We start from the raw sequence: 14,015 nt of genomic DNA, 5'->3' as shown, positions 1-14,015 counted from the left end.
CATTTGGTCATTTTACAACCTTGTGATTCAGTCAGGACAGGTGTGCCTACACCTATTTTCACAAATGGGACAGCTGAACCTTGGAAGAGGTCATGTGACCTGTTTCAGGTGAACTGGTTTATGCATTAATTTGCTCATCTATCAGATAGATTTACTGAGGGGCTTCTATGTTCCAGATCATCTCCTAGATTTTTGAGATGTAAAGTTGACTAGGCAATGAGCCTTGCTTTCTGGGAGTCAAAATATAATGGGGAAAGAGCCCAGAAATGGCTTGGAATCTAGTGACTGCTCTGATGAAGCCTGCACGTGCAAAGTTGGGGGCTTTGTGTGAAGAAGCCCCAGGTCTGCCTGAGGAAGTCAGGGAAGCAAGAGACAGAACTGGGCTCAGAGACAGTGAAGGGCCCCTGCCTGGTGGCAGCCTGCAGAGAATATGTACAACGCTTGTGGCACTGAACTGAGCCAGCTCCTCAAGGTCTAGCTTCACTCCCTGGTTCAGAGAGTCCCAGGCCAGTGGACACAGAGGGGGAAGGGGAGGGTGGAATGAACTGAGAGAGTAGCATTGAAATACATATACAGTACCATGTGTAAAATAGCTAGCTAGTGGGAAGCTGCTGTACAGCACAGGGAGCTCAGCCTGATGTTCTGTGATGACCTAGATGGGTGGGATGTGGGGAGTCTGGGGGAGATGGGAGGGGATACATGTATACGTATAGCTGATTCACATTGTTGTACAGCAGAGAACAATACAACATGGTAAAGCAATTATAATTAAAAGGGCCCCAGGCCATTGGAAGTCCTATATTCACATTTAGCAAAATGCCCTCTTCTCATTCTAAACTGAAACAGAAATTCCTCATTCTACTTTTGATCAGGCTTCCTGCTTTTATGAGATTAATTAAAAGCTGAGTAGCTGCTAAGTTGCCAGACAAATGGCACAGTATTTCTATCTTATTTATCAAGGCAAAATGTTTAGAAATTCTGGTGAGAATCTGCTGCACCCTCCCTCATCTTCCCCGTGTCCCTCCCTTGTCTCTGCTAGACTGGTCTCTGTTAAAAGGACGTCTACCCACCCCCCCACCATAGCAGTCCAGAAGGAGCTAGACAGCAAACACAGGAAACCTGGGCTTGAGTCCTGGCCCCACCATTAGCTAAAAATCTGAGCATTTTGGGTAGATCATTTAATCTCTTGGTGTCTCAGTTTCCTAAGCCAAAAGTGGTCATATAATACCTGTCCTACCTCATACATGAGTTCTTCTGAGGATCAAAATGGATTCCAACACGTGGCAGTGATTAAGAAGGGACAAGAACACTCAGAGCATTTAAAGGGACAGCAATACTATTACTACAGCATGTCTGTTGATGGAGGAGACGCTAGACATTTGCAAACTCGGCTTGTTTTCTGATGTGAGTGAAGGGGTGTTAGACTTCTCATATTTCTTTAATGTTCGAGGGCTGGAATGGGGCCCTGGCAACAGAGGCCAGGCATCCTTCTTTAGCACTGTCCCTGCGCAAAGGTCAGATTCCCACTCAAGCAGCTCAGTTTCCCCAGTCTAATCAGCTGTAACAAATTGTCTCATTTCTCCTTGATAAGTGACAACCCCTGGCTGCCATGACTCCTTTTAGGCTGCAGCGGCTTCCATGAGCTGGCAGCTCCAGTTCTCCTGGGCTTGGGCCAGGCCTGGGCAGGAAGACCGTGGAGGAGATTAGGAGCGGGTTATCCACACCCTCTGCAGACACCCTCTCAGGCTCACTGTCTGCTTGGATGGCATTAAAAGCAGAGGGAGTGCTGAGGATCGGTGTGTAGGGGGTGCAGGAAGGAAAAGATGGGTCGGGAGAGTTCTGTTGCCAAGCTTAAAGGGTTATAAGAGGAAAAGTGGGTTGAGGGGAAAAACAGTGGGGGAAGTTGTAATAGCCAGAGCCAAATATCTTATTTGAACAGATAAAAGAGAGACTATTTATTTCTTTTGTAGACAGAGTGATCATCTCATCCAAATACAAAATTGTGACTACAGATTACCATCAAACAGTTATATTTACAACAAGAGGAAGCGTAGTTCAAATATAGGCTGTCTGGGAAAATTATGACTTCATACACTCCTGTAACTTCAAAATCTTATTGTTTGTAGTTTTGCCATGAGGCACCTTCGAGAAGTTTGTATTTGGGATCCTCCTAGCTTTACTTTCAACAAAATTTATTGAGTACCTACAGTGCATGGTGTGGGACCAGCTTCATGAATTTTGAGATTTAGTTGCACAGGGCCTCCACTTAGGAAGCTTCTGTGCTTGGTTTAATGTACCACTGATGTTGTTTTGAAATTTGTAGTATTTCTTGAACAAGTGGTCCTTGTGCAAGGAATTTTCATTTTGCACTGTTCCCATAGAGTGCCATATTATGTGCTGGAGAAGCAAAGATGAAAAGATACAGGCTTTCCCCCAAATTTCTCCCTGGTTGTGACCAGCTCTCTGCCTAAGCAACACCTCAGGTGTTAAAGATGGCTTTTCATATGGTCATCAGCTAAATACTGTCTTAGCTAACTATGACTTTGAAAAGCTCCTTCATAACTAATTCACTATAAAACATTATTAATAACATAAACATTTTTCTTGATATAACAGTGGTTGAAATCACTGTATAGAATTTGAACTCTGCAGAAAGATATAAGGAAGAAAACATAAAATAATCCACAGCTTATCACCCATTAAGCAAAGGACATCTCTGGGTGGTGGGTATTAGATACTTTCAATTTTAATTATTCGTATTTATATTTTTAAATATAAGTAGGAGCCTACTCGGAGAAGGCAATGGCACCCCACTCCAGTACTCTTGCCTGGAAAATCCCATGGACGGAGGAGCCTGGTAGGCCGCAGTCCATGAGGTTGCTAAGAGTCGCACACGACTGAGCGACTTCCCTTTCACGTTCCACTTTCATGCATTGGAGAAGGAAATGGCAACCCACTCCAGTGTTCTTGCCTGGAGAATCCCAGGGACAGGAGCCTGGTGGGCTGCAGTCCTTGGGGTCGCACAGAGTCGGACACGACTGAAGCGACTTAGCAGCAGCAGGAGCATACTGCACTTGCATTTTTATAATCCTGTTCTTTCCACTTGAAATTTCATTTTTGCCATTTCCCATGTCATTAAATAATTTAATTTCCCCCAATTATTTATGTTTTATGGGCTTCCCTGGTGGCTCAGTGGTAAAGAACCCTTTGCCAGTTTAGGAGATGTGGGTTCGATCCCTGGGTCAGGAAGTTGCCCTGGAGAAGGAAATAGCAACCTACTCCAATATTCTTGCCTGGGAAATCCCATGGACAGAGGAGTTTGGTGGGCTACAGTCCATAGGGTTGAAAAGAGTCAGACACAAATTAGTGACTACACAATAACAATAAAAATTGTTTTTTTATGTTGGTAGCATTCTGTCGCACGGATGTGTCATGACATATTTTCTTGCTTTTTGGGGATACGTAGGTTGTTTCCAGTTTTTTGCCAAGGTGCAATATCACGTGGATGAACATCCTTGCATATAAATCTTGGTCTGCTTCTTTGGTTATTTTCTTGGGATAAATTTCAAAAAGCAGAATTACTGGTTAAAGGGTATGGAGAGTCACATATGCAAATTATTGGCAATTTTCACTCTTACCAGTAAGTGACTGAGAGAACTTATTTCACAAATCTCCCTATATTGGCTGTTTTTATTTTCTAAAAGTTTATTTGTCCAAGTTTGCAGGTAAATGCATTTCTTTGACTGAATGCATTAGACTGAATGTATTTTTCATATATTTATTGGACACATATATATCTTTTCTAAATTATCTAATCACATCTTTATTTGCTGTTTTATCAAAGTGCGCTTTTTTCCCCTGGTATCTGTAAGTTAGTTATCTATTAACTATCTTAGTTTTTTTAAAAAAATATATGAGAGAACATGCAGAATTAGATACAAGTGTCTGATGAATGCATATTTAACATGTTATCTCTGCTAAAGTTACCTTTAATAATCCTTTGGACTTGATTGTTTTCTCTCTAAAAACTTCAGTAATGTTCATAATGAGAATGAGTTACTGCAAAGGAAATGAAATTCTTATAATTGCACTAATTTCTGCAAAGGCTGAATGAACATCCAGCAAGAGTGATGTGGAGGGGATTCCTGTACTAAGGTGAGAGGTTGGACTGATTAGGTGACGACCAATCATTTTTGATTTTTTTCCTCTAATTTTAATGGTAAAATTTTAAGGATCATTGCCTGTCAGGCTAGAGCCCTTCTAATTCTAATCTATGTGTAGTTGCCTCTAGGTACCTTCAGGCTTTCCTGGATCAAATAAGTTATCCCAGTAAATAACAGTATACTATCTGAGATAAAGTGAGATTAAGTTCTCAAGAGTATGATCAAGAGGACCACACTTTACTATTATGAGGTGTCAAAAAGGACTCCTTATTGCACTCTAGAAATCAGGGAAGTCCCCATGGAGGGAGGCAGTCTTGAATGAACCAGTCTGCAGCCGAAGAGAGGGATGTGACGGTTTTCCAGGTGCAGAAAAAAGCAATGTGGTTTAAAGGTTATGAACCTGGCTTAAGAGTGGCCCTGTATGTTTATCACCAGTCAAGCCGTGGCAAAAGGGGATTGGTCACCTTGGGAACATGAACTGAGAATATTTTTTTCCCCAGAGCTAAGGGCGACTCTAGTTGGGGATTCCACCATAAAATTCTGGTGTTAGGTTCAATGTTTTGTTTAGAAATTCTAGGTTAAATCTTGTAGCTCTGAGGCCTTGGAGGTCTCATCATTCTGGAATAAGTCCAAGAGGGCTGAAGGTTTTTTTATTCTTTTCCTTTCCCAGTTGTTTCCTCCTAGTCTTCTATTCACGTTTTTAAAACTGCTGGCTGGTTCGAGACTGCAAATGGAGAGTAGCAGTTGCCTTGTAGGAGATAATCTTCACCTTCTCCATCTGAACTTTGAGAAGCTGCTCGTACAGTTGGAGAATTATCTCACCATCACAAAGATGGGTGCTATTGCAAAAGGAGGGAGTCTTGGCATGGGGGCTACCTGGTGAATCAGGGGCAGCCTGTACCTTGCTAACTCAACTGAGTTAACAATGGAGCAAGGTGCTCGGTTCAATTCTCATTCAAGCCAGTTGACTTCAGTCTGTTCCACAAGTGGTCCTAATTTATCCTCCCCGATCAGATCTGTCAGTTTACAAACTCACTAGTTCGTGGGGAGAGGTGTGGGTGCTTCAACACACACCACTTTCTCAGTTGTGCTTCACGTAGTTGATGTGCCATGAGTCTATCAGGTGAGTATTCACGGAGCCACTGCAATATACCAGGAACTGTGCTAAATGATGAAAAGGCAAGCTTGATTGAGGTGCTCTCTATCTAGTTGTCGTTTAGCCACTAAGTCATGTCCGACTCTTTGGTGACCCGATGGACTGTAGTCCACCAGGCTCCACTGACTATGGGATTTCCCAAGCAAGAATTCTGGAGTGGGTTGCCATTTCCGGCTCGAAGGGATCTTCCCCACCTAGGGATTGCACCCATGTGTCCTGCACTGGCAGGCATTGGCAGGCGGATTCTTTACCACTGAGCCACCAGTGAGGCCCTTGCTGTCCAGTGGATTTGACAAATATGTGAAAGACAGCATTATACATGAATGGCGGCTGGGAAGGATAAGTGGCAGAAAAGGGTGTGAGATCAAAGGTAGCCATTTTAAAGTGGACAAAAAGCAATAGATAGGGATGATCTGAAAGGTCCAAACTCCATTTATCTCAAGGTTTGTAAATTCAGGTGACTTCTGAATTAGTTTCACTGACTTAAAGTGATGTTTAACATAAGCCTCTGAGATTTTCCCACCCTGAAAATCTCTGGGCCATCACATTCCTCCCTTAAAATACCTTGTATGCAGACCTTCAGGCTAAGTTTTTCCATTGCATTCAGAGTTTTTTTTTTTTTTTTTAATTTTATTAAATAACTTTTATTTTTTTAAATTGAAGTATAGTTGATTTCAAAATATAGAGATGTCTCAAAAGCAGAGACATTACTTTGCCAACAAAGGTTTGTCTAGTCAAGGCTATGGTTTTTCCTGTGGTCATGTATGGATGTGAGAGTTGGACTGTGAAGAAGGCTGAGCGCCAAAGAATTGACGCTTTTGAACTGTGGTGTTGGAGAAGACTCTTGCGAGTCCCTTGGACTGCAAGGAAATCCAACCAGTCCATTCTGAAGGAGATCAGCCCTGGGATTTCTTTGGAAGGAATGATGCTAAAGCTGAAACTCCAGTACTTTGGCCACCTCATGCGAAGATTTGACTCATTGGAAAAGACTCTGATGCTGGGACGGATTGGGGGCAGGAGGACAAGGGGACGACAGAGGATGAGATGGCTGGATGGCATCACTGACTCGATGGACGTGAGTCTGAGTGAACTCTGGGAGTTGGTGATGGACAGGGAGGCCTGGCGTGCTGCAATTCATGGGGTTGCAAAGAGTTGGACACGACTGAGTGACTGATCTGATCTGATCTGATAGTTGATTTACAATGTTATGTTAGTTTCTAGTGCACACCAAAGTGATACAGTTATGCATGTATATATATTCTTTTTCATATTGCTTTCCATTATAGTTTATTACAATATATTGAATATAAGTCCATGGATTATATAGTAGATCCTTGTCAATTATCTATTTTATGTATAGTAGTTTGTACGTGCTAATCCCAAACTTCTGATTTAGCCCTATCCTGCTTTCCTCTTTGGTAACCATAAATTTATCTTCTATGTCTGTGAGTCAGTTTCTATTTTATAAATAAGTTCTCTTGTATTATATTTTAGATTCCACATATAAGTGATATCATGATATTTGCCTTTCTCTGGCTTACTTTTCTTAGTATTCTAAGTATTCACAATCTCTAGGTACATCCATATTGCTGCAAATGTCATTTCATTCTTTTTTATGGTCAAGTAGTATTCCACTCTGTGTGTGTGTGTGTGTGTGTATGCCACATCTTCTTTATCCACTCATCTGTCAGTGGACATTTAGATTGCTTCCATGTCTTGGCTATTGTAAACAGGGCTTCTATGAACATTGGAGTGCATTTATCTTTTTGAGTTAGAGTTTTGGCTTCCCTGGTTGCTTCACCAGTAAATAGTCCATCTGCCCACGCAGGAGATGTGGGTTCAGTCCCTGGCTGGGGAAGATCTCCTGGAGAAGGAAATGGCCACCCACTCCTGGAAAATCTCATGGACAGAAGAGTTTGGCAGTCTACAGTCCATGGGGTTGCAAAGACTCAGATATGACTTAGTGACTAAACAACAAACCAGATATATACCCAGGAGCAGGACTGCTGGATCACATGCTAACTCTCAGTTTTTAAAGGAACCTCTGTACTGTTTTTCATAGTGACTGCACCACTTTACATTCCTCAGGGACTTTGTTGATGCAGGAAGAACATTTGGGTGTTTCACCAGCACCAGAAAAAGCAAATCTCCTTATTAGTCCCTATGGTTTCTAGATCTGGCTTAAAACTCAACATTCAAAAAACTAAGATCATGGCATCTTGTCCCATCACTTCATGCCGAATAGATGGGGGGTGGGAAATGACAGATTTTGTCTTCTTGGGCTCCAGAATGACTGTGGACAGTGACTGCAGCTGTGAAATTAAAAGATGCTTGGTCCTTGGAAGAAAAGCTATGACAAACCTAGACGGTGTATTAAAAAAAAAGAGACATCACTTTACTGACAAAGGTCCATATAGTCAAAGCTATGGTTTTTCTAGTAGTAATGGATCGGAGAAGGCGATGGCACCCCACTCCGTACTCTTGCCTAGAAAATCCCATGGATGGAGGAGACTGGTAGGCTGCAGTCCATGGGGTCTTGAAGAGTCGGACATGACTGAGAGACTTCACTTTCACTTTTCACTTTCATGCATTGGAGAAGGAAATGGCAACCCACTCCAGTGTTCTTGCCTGGAGAATCCCAGGGATGGGGGAGCCTGGTGGGCTGCCGTCTATGGGGTCACACAGAGTCAGACATGACTGAAGCTACTTAGCAGCAGCAGCATTAGTAATGGATAAATGTGAGAACTGAACCATAAAGAGAGCTGAGTGCCAAAGGATTGATGCTTTCAAACTGTGGTCCTGGAGAAGACTCTTGAGAGACCCTTGGAGATCAAACTAGTCAATCCTAAAAGAAATCAACCCTAAATATTCATTGGAAGGACTCATGATGAAGGTGAAACTCCAATACTTTGGTCATCTGATGCAAAGAGCTGACTCATTGGAAGATTCTGATGCTGGAAAAGATTGAAGGCAGGAGGAGAAGGGGGCGACAGAGGAAGATGGTTGGATGGCATCACTGACTCAATGGACATGAGTTTGACCAAACTCTTGAAGGACAGGGAAGCCTGGCGTGCTGCAGGCCATGGGGTTGCAAGGAGTCAGACAGGACTTCCCACCTGTGTAGGTTAAGTGGGATTAGAAAGAATTAGGAGTTTCAGCAGCAATATCTTCTGCATAGGGCCCTTTCCATGTTCTCTTGTTCCTTCTCATCCTTTATGTCTCATAAAAAGGCAAACTGATTTTAAAATCTGTTACCCATCATATTCATTGAGTCGATGGAATCACCAACTCAATAGACATGAGTTTGACCAAACTCTTGGAGATAATAAAGGACAGGGAAGCTTGGTGTGCTGCAGTCTGTGGAGTTGCAAGGAGTCAGACATGACTGAGCAACTGAACAACAATAACACCCATTCATCACAAGGGTTTAGTTGACCACTTTCATGCCTTTTTCTCTTTTTCTCTCCTGCTTTCAGGTATGACCTGGAAGGAAAAGTTTCCCTGATGGTGGGATATATGAAGAATGTGGATCTCCAGCTAATGCTTCTCTTTATCACTCGTGGGGACATATGTTCTTTAAAAAGCTTTACCCTAGAAAATAATAATAATGATAACATTGTATTTATGGAACATAAGCCACTTATTAGGTACTTTAATTTAATTAAATTAATTTTAATTAATTTAATTTAATTAGGTAATTTAAGCACATCATCTCATTAAAACACACCAGTCCCACAAAGTAGGAACAGTTATTAATATTATCCCATTTGTCTCTGTGCTTTGTGCTCAGTCATGTCTGACTCTTTGCAACCCCTTGGACTGTAGCCCACCAGGATCCTCTGTCCAGGGGATTTTCCTGGCAAGAATACTAGAGTGAGTTGCCATTTCCTCCTCTAGGGGATCATCCCGACCAAGAATCAAACCCATGTCTCCTGTGTCCCCCGCATTGCAGGCAGATTTTTTTTTTACCTCTGAGCCTTTGGGGAGGTGAGTAAAGTGAATTCTAAAGAAATTAATAACTTTTAGTAGCTGGTAAGTGAAACAATCCAGATTTAAGTCTAGGTTTTTCACTTCAAACTCTGTTTCTAACCACTATACCATCCCACCTGCAAATACTTTCAAACGTTATATGTACTCAGCAGCTTTCTGGGCAGCACACCCTGGAAAGAACAGTGTTGGTCTCAAGGGCAAATATTTCTGCTTTAATTTCCGTGATAAATCCAGATCCTTCTGACCAGAAAACGCTTCTCTTTCCTCAACTCCCTGTGACTTTTTAAAGAAACACCCCAACTACTGAAAGAGTTCTTTTCTATTAGAAAAGTAGTTTGTTACTTCCTTCTGATGTCCAGCAAATGTGCTAGTTCCCTCCTCTTTTTCTCTCTCTTCTCTTTTATTTCTCTGAGTGTGAGTGTTAAGCCCTTGGGGCATCCAAACACACACTATAACTCCCACATCCCTCTAGCACCCCTATGAACACATCTCTGATGATAAGTGGAGGATGGAAGACCCAAGATTAATTGCCTAGTGGGAAGAAGTGGATAGAGCAGCTATCCACTTCTGGACTGGGCTCTTACTGTGGGTGGCACCTTGGGGAGTGCTGTCTTTTCAGGATTACGTTAGCAGTTGCGTACTTCCTGCTGAGTCTGGGAGAACAGCTCCCACTAGAAGAGGAAATGAAAAGCTGACTATTGAAATTTCTTGGGAACTGGCCCCAGCGTGACTGCTGGTGACAACATGCATTGGGCCAAAGGTCCTGAACTGTTTCATGGCGAGACTCTGCTCTCTCCCCCTCCCCAGCTCTGGAGGGCCCCCCAGACACTTCAGGCATCCCCCAGAGCCTGAAATCCTGGGGTGCGTCAGAGGCCTCGCCACCACAGCCCGCAGTATACATTCCCTCGCCACAGACACGCGCTCTGGGCACTCCCTGCTGTTCTCTCCAGTTAGTCCTGGTTTGAGTCCATACACTTTACATACCTTTGCAGAGGAAGCTGCCAATTCATTTTATGTGCTGGAGAAAGAAGGGACTTTACCCTCCAAAATGCCTTCCAGAAAACACGATGGAATTTCTCTAAGGAGAAGCACAGCTTTCAGATTAAATTCCCAGATACAAGTGCTAAGCGAAATTCACAATAACCGTGTCATTGAGAACCACCCCACTCCAACACCACCCAGGAAGGTTCTGGATTTCAGAGGTTGAGGTGCAAGTGTAGGGGGCTGCTGAGTGGGGCTGGCTCACATCACCACAACTTTAAGGGAGAGACCCAGCACACAGAATTAACTTGCACTGACTTCTCTTCTTGTCCCACGGTGGACATCTGTTTCCATCTCTTTCCTCTGCTTACCAAGTGGCCCCAGTGAATTTGTTGTTGTTCTGTCGCTCAGTCATGTCTGACGCTTTGCAACCCCATGGACTGCAGCACTCCAGGCTTCCCTGTCCTTCACTATCCCCTGGAGTTTGCTCAAACTTGTGTCCATTGAGTTTGTGATGCCATCCAATGATCTCGTCCCTTTCTCCTCCTGCCTTCAATCTTTCCCGGCATCAGGATATTTTCTAATGAGTTGGCTCTTCACATCAGGTGACTAAAGTGTTGGGAGTTTCAGCTTCAGCATCAGTCCTTCCAATGAATATTCAGGACTGATTTCCTTTAGGATTGACTGGTTTGATCTCTTTGCAGTCCAAGGACTCTCAAGAGTCTTTTCCAACACCAGAGTTCAAAAGCGTCAATTCTTTGGTACTCAGTGAATTAGGGATAAGAATCCTCACTTAGGTCCTCCCTTCAATGGACATCTGTATAGAAGTCACCTTTTATACTTTCCTAATGAAGATATCTAGACATCTTTGATTTTCACCTGGCCTTTTCTAGACCTGAAAGCAGGAGAGACAAACCAGAGCAACAGGTTCTAGATCCAGAAGGGTGATCAGGTTGAAGACAGTCAACAGAAATGAGACTGTCTCAGGCTACATGGAATACTTGGAGAGAAGGAAAAGAGAATTGAATTGAGGAACGAATGCGTTCCTGAAAGAAGACTTGATGTCCCTGACAAAACAGAAAATCCAGAGAAATATTCAACCCCTAATGAAAATGGCCCAGAAGCAACAAAAAATGTGAAATGAAAACACAATCATTTTAAAAAAAGCACAACAATTCCAAGAATACTTTATGCTTATCAGCTTAGCGCCAGCCTTCCTCATGTGGCGTCTCCCCTAATCTTGGCTGGATCTGATCTCTAATCTGGAGACCACTACTTTGGGTCAGTGAATTAAAAAAAAAAAAAAAAAGTTAAAGATTTTTTTTTTTTCCAGCTTTGGGTTGAAAGAAAGAAGAGCTGCTCCCCTGGTTTCTCTCCGGTCAAATGGCACACCCTCAGAATGTGAGGGAGCTGTTGATTCTAGCATCCCAAGTTTGTCTTCTCTAGCTTTTACAGATAGTTGGCTATAGCTGATGAATGTGCCTATTTGGGTGGAGTTTATGCCTAAGCCAAGAAGAACATAGGAAGGGAGGTGTTTTTTTACTTGGCACAATAAGAACCATGTGGGGCAGTGAAAATGTGCAACACTTAGGAAGGAGGATTATGCCTGGTTTCAAGTTTGCTTGGTTTGGGTTTGAGGGATTTGAGGTGTTCCCCTCAAAGGGATGAGGAGCTCAAGCAGTATTCTGGGAGACTTATTTTCTTCTAAGCCAATTAGATTTTCTTTTTTTTTTTTTTTTCCTTTTTTTAAAATTTTATTTTTTAACTTTACAATATTTTATTGGTTTTGCCATATATCAACATGAATCCACCACAGGTATACACGTGTTCCCCATCCTGAACCCTCCTCCCTCCTCCCTCCCCATACCATCCCTCTGGGTCGTCCCAGTGCACCAGCCCCAAGCATCCAGTATCGTGCGTTGAACCTGGACTGGCGACTCCTTTCATATATGATATTATACATGTTTCAATGCCATTCTCCCAAATCATCCCACCCTCTCCCTCTCCCACAGAGTCCAAAAGACTGTTCTATACATCAGTGACTCTTTTGCTGTCTCATATACAGGGTTATTGTTACCATCTTTCTAAATTCCATATATATGCATTAGTATACTGTGTTGGTTTTTTCTTTCTGGCTTACTTCACTCTGTATAATAGGCTCCAGTTTCATCCACCTCATTAGAACTGATTCAAATGCATTCTTTTTAATGGCTGAGTAATACTCCATTGTGTATATGTACCACAGCTTATTCATTCATCTGCTGATGGACGTCTAGGTTGCTTACATGTCCTGGCTATTATAAACAGTGCTGCGATGAACATTGGGGTACATGTGTCTCTTTCAATTCTGATTTCCTCAGTGTGTATGCCCAGCAGAGGGATTGCTGGGTCATAAGGCAGTTCTATTTCCAGTTTTTTAAGGAATCTCCACACTGTTCTCCATAGTGGCTGTACTAGTTTGCATTCCCACCAACAGTGTAAGAGGGTTCCCTTTTCTCCACACCCTCTCCAGCATTTATTGCTTGTAGACTTTTGGATCGCAGCCATTCTGACTGGTGTGAAATGGTACCTCATAGTGGTTTTGATTTGCATTTCTCTGATAATGAGTGATGTTGAGCATGTTTTCATGTGTTTGTTAGCCATCTGTATGTCTTCTTTGGAGAAATGTCTATTTAGTTCTTTGGCCCATTTTTTGATTGGGTCATTTATTTTTCTGGGATTGAGCTGTAGGAGTTGCTTGTATATTTTTGAGATTAGTTGTTTGTCAGTTGCTTCATTTGCTATTATCTTCTCCCATTCTGAAGGCTGTCTTTTCACCTTGCTTATAGTTTCCTTTGTTGTGCAGAAGCTTTTAAGTTTAATTAGGTCCCATATGTTTATTTTTGCTTTGATTTCCAATATTCTGGGAGGTGGGTCATATAGGATCCTGCTGTGATGTATGTCGGAGAGTGTTTTGCCTATGTTCTCCTCTAGGAGTTTTATAGTTTCTGGTCTTAAGTTTAGATCTTTAATCCATTTTGAGTTTATTTTCCTAACTTTCATTTGCCTTGTCTTCTAAGACTTAGTTCAAGATATCTTACCTCTGGAATGCCTTCTCTAGATACCTCAGCTCATTGTGTGTGTGTGTGTGTGTGTGTTTGTGTATGTGTGTTAAAGTCTTTTTAAAATTATAAAATAAAACACAAATGCAAAAAACCAAACCAAACAAATTCAAGGCTTAGTGGATTGTTAAGCACCTATTTACTTGTCACCCAGATAAATAAAGAGCACATTGTCAGTCATGTCAGAAGCCCTCCAAGGGCTCTGTCCTGGGTCTCCCTGCCCCTGAAAGTAACTACTGTACTAACTTCTATAGGAATCACTTTCTTCTGTTGTTGTTGTTTTTTTGGGGGCGGGGTGGGGGGCGGAATTGGTGGTTACCAACAAAATAGATCTTTAAACACTATAGTTTTGTCCATGAAGAAAAATGCTGATATGTGTTTTAAATCTCTTTTTTTCTCCAGGTCAAAGTTTCCTCTTTTATACCATTGATCTGTTGAAGAACCCAAGTCATTTCACCTGCAAAAATTTCTGGGGTCCATTTTCACTGCATACTCCTGATGCAATTCAACAGGTTCCTCTGTCCTCTGTATATCCTGCAGCTGGATTTGGAGGCTTGAAACTCAAGCTCAGTCTCTTAGGCAAGATGATGGGTGATTCATCAGGAAGCATATACTGTAATGACT

Source organism: Bubalus bubalis, chromosome 5 (genome assembly GCF_019923935.1).
Source record: "Bubalus bubalis isolate 160015118507 breed Murrah chromosome 5, NDDB_SH_1, whole genome shotgun sequence".
In the NCBI taxonomy this organism is placed as follows: domain Eukaryota; kingdom Metazoa; phylum Chordata; class Mammalia; order Artiodactyla; family Bovidae; genus Bubalus; species Bubalus bubalis.
This window is presented reverse-complemented; position numbering follows the sequence as displayed.